This window comes from Psittacula echo, assembly GCF_963264785.1.
Source record: "Psittacula echo genome assembly, chromosome: 4".
Taxonomy (NCBI): domain Eukaryota; kingdom Metazoa; phylum Chordata; class Aves; order Psittaciformes; family Psittacidae; genus Psittacula; species Psittacula echo.
In genome coordinates this window covers 86,049,033-86,062,157 of record NC_137738.1, presented here as the reverse complement: position 1 = coordinate 86,062,157, position 13,125 = coordinate 86,049,033, and positions in this window count along the sequence as shown.

Here is a 13,125-nt window from a genome sequence, read left to right as displayed (position 1 = left end):
TCCATACAGGTTTCCTGATACTTTTACTTGATTTCCTGTTTCCTGGGAGGGACCTTTCTTGAATTTGGAGGAGATAATCACGTACTTAATTAAAATGCTGAGACAGTTGCACATGGTTATTTGGCCTTTATGGTGACACACAGGTTATAGACTCAGGGCGGAGTAGACATCAAAGCCATTCTAGTACACCATTGTCACAAAACCACATTAATATACATTGAGACCCATAAATAGGAACCCAAAGTATACAGTGCTCTCTTCCCCTGTTCCATATATAACTTGAACTCCACATTATTAGTAATAATGTTGTTCTGGTTATTATTTAGCTCTTTCAGTCTCTCATTTCTGCTCTTTGCTTTCTTCAAAGATATGATTTATGATATTGGAGGTGAGATGGGGAAAATAGCAGGCAATATATGTGTCGTGGTTTAAGACAGTCGGCAAGTCAGCCACGCAGTTTCTACTCCCCCCACCCCTGCCCCGAGGGATGGGGAGGAGAATCGAAAGAATGTAACTCCCTCGGGTTGAGATAAAAACAGTCCAGTAACTAAGGTATAACACAAATCACTACTGCTGCCACCAATAATAATAATGATAAGAGAAATAACAAGGGAAGAGAATACGATACCGCCCGCCGGAAATGAGCCCGACAGAGAAGAGGATGTGCCCTTCCGGGGAACTCCCAGTTCTACATCCTGGGCATGACGTGTTGCGGTATGGAATACCTCTTTGGCTAGTTTGGGTCAGGTGTCCTGTCCCTGCTTCCTCCCGGCTTCTCCTCGTCCCTGGCAGAGCATGAGGCTCACAAAGTCCTTGGTCAGGGTAAGCATTCTGACCAGCAACCGAAAACATCAGCTTTATCAGTATTATTCCCAGGCCGAAAGTCAAAACCACAGCGCTGCACCAGCTACTAAGAAGGAGAAAAACTGACTGCTGCTGCTGAACCCAGGACAGAATGAAAATTATTGATTCTGATTAATGAACATCATGGAAATCTGAAATATCCACTGTTGTGCATCTTTAGCAGAATGCAGAACAAGTCTCAGAACTGGGAAATAAAGAAAAGTCACTGAAAAATCTTTCAATTTCTTTTAAATAAAGGTAATTTCAGGCAACTGAAGTCCATGCATGTGTTTGCTATGTGAAAAGAGTGAGGCTGAATTGACTGAGTAATCTATTTAATGACTTATTTTACAATATTTTTTTATTTTTTTTTTCTGTTCTGGACAGTATTTTGAAATCTAAAGTAGGCAAAACCTAAGTGCTAAAAATTAAATTAATAAAATAAAAGGTACATGCAGCACTGTTTCAGTTTTTCCCTATGCTTTTAGAACTCCTGTAGAGGCACAAAGTTAAGCTGAAAAACAGAGCGTGGTTGGAAGCAAAAAAATATGCTAGACAAATAAACATTTGGCAGTTGCCTATTAATTTAGGATAGGATATTTCATGGCTAGTTCTTATTGGAACAATTCCTCAGTGCTGCAAACATTAGATTTGCAACAAACATTAAGTGTATTTGGTGATATACCAGATTATGATTTTTCTGCTATATCAGCTACCATCCATGTTTTTTTCACATTTTCCACTATTCTTTTGTTATCTTATTTTTAAAACAAAATGCCCACATTCAATTTGTAGCATTCCCTTACTTTCTTTTTCTCCTCTTTTTCTCTCTTTCCCGACAGCTTAAATAAGCTTAAATTTATAAAGTGAGTATGGTTTATTCCCCTGAGCTGAACATGTATGAAACACAGGTAACATTTTGCCAGGCGTTAGCCAGAACATTTTTTAGGTCTTTTATTTATATAAGATTTGTACTGAAAATACTCGTAGTTTTATTCATTATTTAATTTAGTGGTTTGTCACCCATCATAAATATTAAAACTTATTTGAATTTTGACCATACAAAGTTGCAACCTGCCATGCAGGGCATAAAAAACTATCTAAACTTTGTAGCTCAGGTTCAGTTATTTTAAATGTCAAAAACTATGCTCATGCTAAAGGAATGCGTATATATATCTCTAGTCAGCTGTAATCTGTCATATCGCAAAACTTACAACTGCTGATTTTGGGGCTTGTGGTAAAAATGAATAAAAAAAAGGAGGAATTTGGCTTCACTTCTGTGCAAACTTGGAAATCATAGCTAGATACTAAAGTCAATAAAAATTCATCAGGATTAAAGCTTCACTACTCCTAGTCTTTTTTTTCACCAGTTTTGCTTTGAGTTTTCAGATGGGTCCAATTTCAGGCAAAAATCTGAAGTTTAAATTATATCTACAAAAATAATAAATAAGCAAATTTTCTGACAAATGCTTCATTTGCTGGACTGAATGTACACAGATATATTGTTCTCAGGACCAAAACTAGCTCTGAACTCTGCAATATAGATCTATCCCTAAAGGCTGACAGGAACAGAAGAAAAATGTGTAGAAAATGGAAATGGCACTGCAGTGATTTTTTTTTTTTTTTTTTTCAGCTGTAAAGATAAAAGAAGAATCATTATGATTGTGTCTACTAAGAAAAAGGACAGCAAGAGACAACATAAGGACTTTGTTTCATTTACTGCATACATTTCAGTGTGTATTCTCTACATTCATACCTGTATTTTATTTTGTACTTTTTTAAACGAAACCTATACAAAATTATCAGTATGAACTGCCATTTAATGCCTCTAAAGTCACAGTTCTTCTGTAGGATAAAAGATTCCTTTATTTTTCACTTAAAGCTATAAAGATGTGCACCTGGATTCCATTACAGAGCAGTATAGTTAAATGTATTTTGAAAGGTCCAATTACACCAGAGTAACAGATACTGTAAAACTTTAGTTTCAACGCCCAAAATAAAGTTGACAGGCCATAAACATTTCTCCCAAATTACCAACTCTGGTTTTTTATCTGAATCTGAACATATCCAGATTTTTATGAGATTTGGGGTTCTAGTGACAACAGAGTTCCAGCTTCCTAACTATATTTGCATTTTTTCAGTAACTGTTAGTTCTTGAACCTAAAGGAATAAAAGAGAGTCATGCATGTGTCAGTGACTGTGCTCTGAACAGAACAACTAATGTGTGAAGAGTCTTCAGGGTGGCAGCACTTATACCCTAGTTTACTCCAGTGGCAAGGGCTGATCTTGAAACACTGTCTGACACATTAGAAGTGTATATTTAACCAGACTCTTGCGCTGCTCACATGGTGAGAGGAACTCCTGAGTCTGGGAATGGCTACATTGTAGCACATTATTAGAGAGCTAACACTGTTTCAGAGTATCTGTAAACTACAGGAGCAATGGCAATAGCAGGAGTATATTAGGAGAGAGACTTAACTCCATGTCACAGCAATGGCTCTGGTTATACAATTTCAGTCATTCAGGAGTGGCTGATTGCCACGTGGCTTTATTGCATAGTAATGCTTACTGTTAAGAATGCAATAAAACTGGTGAAGAAACTGAAGAACAAGTCTTATGAGGAGTGGCTGAGGGAACTGAAGTTGTTTAGCCTGGAGAAAAGGAGGCTCAGGGGGGAATCATAGAATCATAGAATAGTTAGGGTTGGAAAGGACCTTAAGATCATCTAGTTCCAACCCCACTGCCATGGGCAGGGACACCTCCCACTAAACCATGTAACCCAAGGCTCTGTCCAACATGGTCTTAACACTCTACAGCTACCTGAAGAGGTTGTAATGAGGTGGGAGCTGGTCTCTTCTCCCAAGTAACAAGCAACAGGAAAAGAGGAAATGGACTCAAGTTGTGTCAGGGGAGGTTTAGATTGGTTTTTAGGGAAAAATTTCTTCACCAAAAGGGTTGTCAAGCATTGGAACAGGCTGCCCAGGGAAGTGTTTGAGTCACCATCCTTGGAGGTATTTAAAAGATGTGTAAACGTGGCACTTGGGGATGCCATTTGTAGTGGACTTGGCAGTGCTAGGTTAATGATCGAACTTGATGATCTTGAAGGTCTTTTCCAACCTAAACGATTCCATGATTCCATGATTCTCTGCGGGAGAAGTAGAGCCATACCATCTATTCCACTTGTCTAAATACAGTAGCTCAAGGGGAATGTACAGCTGCTCATTTTTCAAATGTTACAAGTACCTGTAAAACAAAATGTTTTGTCCGGCTGAAATCCTTGTCTCCAGATTTAGAGTTTTGGTGTTTTGTTTTTCTCAAATAGCATTGAATAGTATGAATAGCTGATCTCAGCAAGTCACACTTCAGCAACTGAAAGTTTAGGGACTTACTACAGAAAATAGGACGAGACAACTAACAGGTGCCTAGTGTCCGTGTTCAAGCCAAAACCAGTATTATCTATCCTCATTGCATATTAATTTTTCAGTTGCAAAACCTACTCAGTAATTCCCCAAGCTGAAGCAATTGTTTATAATTTTCTTTTTTCTTTTCTTTTTTTTTTTTTTACAGGAAGCAGTATTTTCCCATTTTATCTCATCATCTCTTTCACACTGCAAATGACATGATAATGAATCACATTATTTACACTGCAATGACTTGACATAAGTAATGGAAACACAGCTATTCTGCAGAAAGCAGAAAGTTGTGAATCTTCATGTTAGTAGAAAAAGGAACAGGCAATTACTGTTGTTTGACAGCTGAACATTCCTGTTGAACTGGAAATATGAAAGGAGAATGCCAAAATCTATTTCTTTTAAAAAGCAAAAGCAGAACTGCAACCAAACAAAACCGATATATATTAAACATTTGCATTTATTGTAAAGGAATTAAAATAGAGAAAGCAAAAGGAGAATGCCAAACCTGACACATTTGCAAATGCAGTGGGCACTAAAAACTCTCACTGACTTCATCGACTGCACTAATACCCAGAAAAATCAGGCTAATTCATCTTTACATAGCAGAAGCTAAGAGAATAGAATGTAGCTTTTGTGAGAAAATGTACTGACATAAATCTAGCTGGAATAAAAGTGCAACACCAGAGGATCGAATTATTCAAGCATGTATGAGAATTTTCCGAACGAGGGAACAAATCAAAGTTTTTTTTTTTAAAAAAAAGATTTTTACATGACTGGAAAATGCTATTGCTAAGAAAGCACAGGCACACACAGTTTCACAGTCCAGGTGTTATGTAAAAAATTGTTGCACATGAGTTGTGTATGAATTCTTTATTTTCATGCTTAGTGTACGTGAATGCTTACTGCAAGATGGAGAGGAATAGGAAATCTCTGAGTAACCATGCAAACTTGCAAGCCAAATGAGAAAAAAGGACATTTTTCTCTCTCAGAACATGTCATGTTCCTCTGAGTCCAGCTCTCACAGAGAATTCTACTATTTGGAGTGCTGACCATGAAGCTTATCCCCTTGTGTTTCAACTAGTATTTCAGCTATAAAAAGGCAGTGCTATAGCTTCTCAGGCAAGATGCTGGAAATACAGATAATTATACAAGTATCTTGCTTAAGCTAAAGAGGCAAAAGAAACATAAAGTATCATAGAATTGTAGAATTGCAGAATACTGTAGGTTGAAAGGGACTGCAGAGAGGTTCTAACCTGGGACACCCCATAGCTGAAGACTGAGGCAAAGGCACCAGAATGCCTCAGCCTTGTCTGAGTCAGCCTTGTCTAAATTGCTGCACCATTCAGCAATGGTCCCACATTTTCATGGTTTACTCTTTTCTTAATAATGTAGCAGTAGAAGCTTTCTTATTGTCCTTGATGTCCCTTGAAAGTAACAGCTGAAGTTGAGTTTTGATTTTCCCAACAATGGCCCTGCATGCCTGGGTAGCATTTCTAATTTCCTCCTTTTGTTACCTGTCTCTGCTTCCACATCCTACATACTGCATATCTAAGTGAAGCATTTTCATAGGTCACGGAATTCAGAAAAAATAATTTTAACAGTTGTGAAATTGTGAACGCAGAGAGTTTTAGTGAGTACATCAAGAACTAAAGCAGTATTCACTAACTGGGCTGTTACAGGTATTTTTCTTTTAATAGGTAATGTTTTTGCATGGCCAGTCATAGTTGATAGAGAAGCTGATAAGAATATTTGCATGAGTTTAGAATGATACTAGATGCAGATATACATTCCAGATCATATGGTTTGAACCTCTATTAAACACATTAAGAGAAGTTAATGAATGTTGTGTGTTCATACTAAATAAATAAATAAATGTGTGTTCATACTAAAAAATCGATATAGATTACAAATTACTTTGCCTGTGGTTGGAGAGGAAAAAAAATAAAATAAAATAAAATTGCTCGGTTGTTTAGAAATTTGCTAAATGTTGGGTTGGTTTTATAACATGCTGCTGCATAATAACTTTCTCCTCTTCTTAACTATGTCATTCTAAAGGCACTACCACCACTGTTGATGGGCTCAGCCATGGCAGCAGTGGCTGTCATTGGCTCTATCAGATCCCTGGGAAGCTTCTAGCACCTTTTCACAGAAGCCACCCCAGTAGTCTCCCTGCTATCAAAACCTTGCCATGCAAACCCAATTAGCCATTATAAATAAAAATTCTAGTAAGATTGTTTTTTGTGTGATTTAGATATGATATGCATTTGCTATTAATGTAAATGATATATTAGATGCCATAATGAATTAATCCAATATGGATTAAGAAATGTTTAGCAAATGAATATTTGATCAAAGAAAACATCATGTCTATTATGTTGATTTCTTGGAGAGATTCCACGGCAACGGTTATTAATGTCTGTGGCCTATTACACGTGACAGTTAAAAAACCAGAAGAATGAATATGGACAGTGGGAATAGAGTTACTCTCATTCTATATCTGTGTTCTGAGATTTATTTGAATAAACAGCATTAATTTCAACAATAATTAACTGTAACTTCTGCCTTAATTTGTGCTGATACCAACTTGTAAATTCCTGCAGTAATTTAACAGTAACAGTTTAGATTAGATATAAGGAAGAAGTCCTTTCCTGAGGGTGGTGAGGCACTGGAACAGGTTACCCAAGGAAGTTGTGAATGCTCCATCCCTGGCAGCGTTCAGTGCCAGGTTGGACAGAGTTTTGGGTGACATGGTTTAGTGTGAGGTGTCCCTGCCCATGGCAGTGGGGTTGGAACTTGATGATCTTAAGGTCCTTTTCAACCCTAACTATTGTATGATTCTATGATTCATCTGGGCAAGCTTAGCAAAGTATCAGGTGTCTAACTGTTCATACCTAAACAGATTGGCAACAGCATGGACTCAAAATTGACAGAGTTATATTATAAATAAGCTTAATTATCTAAGTAAAAAAAATCATTAGTCACTTTCAAAAAAATTTTCCACATCAATCTGTTCAGCCTGTACTAAGATCAACACAGAATGACCTCTTACTATGTCTATAAGATTTCCACTTCCACTTGTTTGCTAGACAAAGTGCCTTTTCCATGAAAAATATGTAAAGCAGTAATAACCTTCATAAACAGGAAAGCAAATCACCCATAAAACATCTCAGATACATATTTATTAAAGAATTCCCCTGATGAGTATGTGGAGCTTATCTGGTAAGAAAATAATTCCCATTAAAAATTTGTTATGCTCTTTTGTGGGTGGTAGGTCTGTACACAAGATGAACCAGACAGCAGAGGTAACAGTTTATGAAATGTCACTCATATTCCATTGTATGATTAAAAGTCTGACAGATGCTGAAAATGGATAGCACAAATCTTTGTCTGTCTGTCTATCTGTAGTAATTACTGGAGTTTAAAATTCCAGAAGCAATTATGTTCAAAGTAACAAGCTTGCTTTATTTTAGTACAGTATTTGGACTAGCAAAGGTGGCAGGTATAGCAGATAAATAAGAACTCGCTTTGACACCAAGGTTTGGAGGCAGTAGCCCGATGTATCTGCTTCTGAAAACGACTAAGGTGACGAAGTTTGAAAGGGAAGGAGCCATCAAAGGTTTAAGGTCGAAGGACATTTTCAAAGAGCAGTTCTTTATGGCTGTTCTCAACTCAGTTATGAATGAGCCCACTGTGATGATCAAGAGACCCTTTTAGTGTTTGTCCCAAAACAGCTCAAAAGACAGAAAGAACTGACAGTTCGTTGTCTCTGGGCAAACGGCCGGAGGCAGGGCAGAATCCTGCTCCCAGAAGGTGGGGGATGCTTTCCTGTGTTGTTTGCCCTGAGGCCGCGAATATCAACTGCCCGGCAACAAACTGCCCGGCAACGAAACAACTGCCCGAAGACAGCGGCATAGACACTGCGGCGTCTGCTAAAGCACAGCGTAAGCTGGGTCTGGGACTCCCAGATCTCCTGTGGATGACCCTCACTTGTGGGGGGGCGCCAAGAGAGTTAGATCCTACAAAGAGGCAGCAGCCCTGCAGCCGTGCTGTATATCTTTCCATCCCGCTTCTCAGCAGGGTAGCTGGTTGCAAGGACCACAGCTGAAAGAATTTCTACTCGCTGACTGAGAAGACGCCGCTGGATCCACAAGGTAGTGATCCTATTTCTCTGTTTTCTTTCCTTCTCTACTTCATATCTTTTATACGAATAAGAACCTGGCAAAACTTTTGTTCCTCCTGACAGTTTTAGGGAAGTTTACAATAAAATTAATTGTTGTTTCGTTTTTCAACCTCTAGAGGGCCTATGGTTTCTCCTGTGAACTGTAGAGAGCACTGCGAAAGATCAGCTCTCCTCGGATCCGACGAGCGGGACCGGGACACCCAGTCCTAATTGTACTAAATGTACATTAATAAATTATGGCTTGTACCAAAGGGTTTTCTAAATTGTGATAACACTGCACGGAATAAATGGCAGCATATCAGGCCATAATATCTCGCATCTTGTATTCCACTGGATTTCCAAGTGTAGATGATATAGTAGATATAGTACCATAAAAAAAAAGTTCAGAAAAGAAAATGAGCTTGATATGTATCTTAATAGTTAGATTTAAGACCTCTGTAAAGTTCCATAATATTATGAATGCCCACTGCATGTATGGTTTATGGTTGTTTCTACTCTAAGGGGAAGTAGACTGAAGAACTGAGTAAACCTGTTATGTAGTATAGTTCTATCTGAATGCTATATTTTTTTGATTTTAGTTTCATCTGGTTTGGTATATTTTGAATTTTAATTTGGTTTAGATAGTTGGACAGTTTCTTTCCTTCCAAGACGTCTAGGCTAATTCTTATAAACAAAGTTATTTATAATTAGCTTTATTTTTCCTCTTTTTTTTTTTTTTTCCTAGCTTTTCCCCCCTTTTCACCAAATGAATTTAGTAGTTCTGAGAACTGCCATTTAACAAATAAACTCGCTGCTTTTCCAAACAATATTCTGCTTTTCCAAATAATACAACCTACTAGAAACAGTTCAAAAAGATGAGGTTCTTTTAAGTTTCAGATGCTTATGAATGTTCCTGCATTGTGTTATGGTGACCACAAAGAAAGACTGAGACTGTATAAAAGTATTGATAATACTTTTCTGAAGCAGGGGCATATTAGGAATAGTACAGCAGTCATTCGCTGGTTTTGTACAGACCATGAAGTCTCCCCTACTGATACAGAATGTCAGAATTTGCAACAGGAAAACTGGGAAATACCCAGGCAAAGTTAATACAAATTCTTCCTTTGCCATATTATATAATTTGTCTCTCACTGCTGCCTTTAAGTACCCATATAAAAATCCCATAGCTTTTTTAGTCTTATATTGTAGATCAGAACTTCCTATTTAAAAAACTTTAAAATCTGCTGTTGCTACTTATTGTTGAAATCTTGAATTAGGTCATTTTTTTAACTGTAAATGCACCAGACTTGCAGCTTGGTATAAGTGAAATCAAACTAATGTAATGTGAATTTGACACACTTCCCAACAAACATGGAAGATTTGTTCACATGTGTATTGACAGACTTTGGAAGTTTTGGACCTCACCTTCACATCACACATACTTAGCATTACAATGTTTGAAAAAGGAAGTTTCTTAAAATTCTATTTCATAAAGTAAATAACAAAGGCAGTCTCTGGCCTGGCCTGACATAATAACTATGGTTGCATGTTTATTCTGTCTGGAAGTATCAATGTATTCGGTTCATGATCTATCTTTCTGCATGTAGTTTTTTGGTTAGAAAAAGATACTTGTGAGCATCCAAGATGCCCCGTATTGCATACACCTGAAATTTTCATTCACTGACTAGCATGAAGTCTGCAGTTCATTTTTAATGTGAAGAGGTGTGAAATAATGATTTTCTGAAAACTAGGGAAACTATGCCTTTTTCTTTGAGATCAACGAGCCGTTTTGCATTTTTTTTCTTTCCTCTTTTATTCATTATTTTCAACTTATTTTTCCAAATATTTAGCACTCAATGTCTGTCTTCCCATCTCCCCCCCCTTTTTGTTTAAATCAGTAAATTATTTTCTGCATGGAAAATATTTTAATCCAAACAAGAATAGTAGTTTCAATTTCTATACCAAGAGGCAAAAGGAATATAATAGTTAAAATGCAACTAAAACTTTAAATAATTTTAAAAGCTTTTTTCAATATGTCATTTTAAATTCTGCCAGGACTGTGAATCTGTTCAGTTACATTAGCCAGTTTAAATATTAAAGGTGTATCTTAAATTACACTACATACTATAGTGGAAATCAATGCAAGATGCAGTTTCCTGAAAGACTTCATTTGCATTGTAAAACTCACTACTTACAAAGGAGAAATTCTGCCCAAATGACATTTGGGGCGAAAAAATCTGTAGGATAAAAATAAAGAACAATTAATGGAAACATGCTCATCTCATTGTAATGTTGATTGCCCTTTTTTCAATGCATGTGACGATGTAAATAGTATTTACACCTGTCCTCTCAAAGACTTAATAAAAAATATGGTAAATTTGCCTTTTGTTTGCTCAATGCTGTTATCTGGCTGAAGAGTACGTCCATAAACTGTGTTAATTCTTTCTGCTCTAGAGTAGTAAGGTCTGAGTTGTCACCTTATGGTAACATAAATTTTGAATTACAAATTGGCATGAACTTATAGTTAGGAATAATGTTATTCTCTTAATAATTCTCTTTTCCCTTTTTGTTTTCCTTCTCTGCTTCTTTATTGTTATTCACCTTCATTCATTAATTATTCTTCTTCATTCTTCACTTTTTCTGCATTATGTGACTTAATGGTCAGATTAGCCCTGTAACATAAATGATTGTCTCGAGTGAGAGGAGAGGAATAGTTTATATTTGGGCCAAAATGGGGGGTTTTATTTATCGCATATGGCAGCTTTCTTTTTTCCCCACTGTGGAGCAGCACATGTTCACTGATAGTTGGAAGGTCTTGGTGGTACTTTATCACGGTACTACTATGGCATATGAGATGCTGATACAAAGAACACACATCAAGTCTACATATTTTCTGCTCACGATGTGCTTTGAGCCTGGTTGTAGTTCAGTTTATCTCCAGTAGGCTTAAAAAGAATTTACCTTGGAATAAAAATATTGTGGGCTGGGTTGTAGCAAGTTTGGCCTTATCTGTGCCTTAGCTCTTCTACCTGCTTAGACTGACAGAAGCACACTCTGTGTACCTGACCTTTTCCTAGTAATAGAGGCTGAGATTCCTACCTAGTCTGAACGCATGCTTAAAAGGTTTGAACCTTAATCAGGTCTGTATTCCAAGAGAAATACAGATCCCATCGTTTGCTAACAGAAAGATGTATGCTGAGTCTGCTTGAGTATTGTGGCTGAACTATTGACTACTGCACATACTCCAGAAACTCCATGTTATGTGAGTACTCTAGTAAAGGAGCAAGAGCTCTATAGTTCCCTATGGCTCCCTGGGGACTTCGTGTTCCAGCTGGTATGTGACAACCAGCACTGAAGTGCAAACTGCTTTTTGAAAACAGGCTTAAAGGCCTGTATGTAGCACACCTTGAAGTGTTTCCCTTGTGTCTGCTCTGCATGGACAGAATGCGTCACAGCATCTCATCTGCCTAGTACAGCTGAACACCTGAACAGAGTACTCTTGAGGAAAGCATCTTAGCCTGCAGCATTTTTAAGCAAGTTAAGACTTTAGATTACATAAAAGCAAGAAGGCATACAGTCATTCACATAGCCAGACAGCTGGTATTTCCCACACAGAACTACTGCATATCTACAAATCAGAGATAAAAACCTTCAGGTGTCTATAATAGTCAAAAAGTATCAGGCTGTTTGATCTCATGTAAAGAATGAATATATCAATATTGCAGAGGCTATTTGGTACACTTCTTGATTCTGAAGAATAGCTAACCCCGATTCTCCTATGGTGTTATGAATGTCATTTGACTGTAATTTATGTGTAACTTACGCAAATATTTTCTTCTGTTGCCTGAAGAAAGAATTTTGGTTCTTCAGCACATCATAAATTATAAAATAACAAACACTAATTTGATGTTTGTTTGTTCAAAAAAAATGCTATACTCTACAAATTCATCCCTTGCAATGCGCTAATATTTTTATCCTTTTCTTATTACTGCATAGATTTCTGATTTTGTTAGCATTATACTTAAGTTATTTAGACATAGGTAGTTTCAAGTGACATTGTCTTGACTATATTTTTGCATGTGTTCTCTTACCTTGCAGTTGGACTGTTGTGTCATCATGTTTGTGTAGCATGATGTTGGAAGGATGCTAGTGTTGTATTACCTGCAATCATCAGAAATATGTATCTCCTTTCACTGCTGGAAAACAATATATTTTCTACTTTTTAACCTAACTCATACTGCTGGGAACTACTTGAATGTATCACCACAGACTGTTCCTATATGCTTTCAGGAATAGCCAATTTCGTATTATTCTAACACCAGTGATACCAGCTTACACCAGACTCATTACCTCTCAGTCATACACAAGTTACTTGTTAGCTAGCTAATACAGGTATTAGAAGTTACACGTTAGTGGGGGCACAGACCTCTACCTGGCATTATCACTTGGCTATTTACCCATCTGTCTACTCATGTAACATTTGCAGCCCACTTGGTTCAGTAGTTGTGCAACCATGCAGCATGGAAACTTGGAATATTTACTTGGATCATCTGAGCTCAGTAATGTCTAAACATAATGTAAGCATGACAAGATAATTACACTTATGAGTGGCATTTTTTTCATACCTTAAAGCATTACAGTGGTGCTATGGCTTGAAGATTTTCTAAATGTTGTCCAATATTTCAGCTATAATAAAAGAACACGACAACT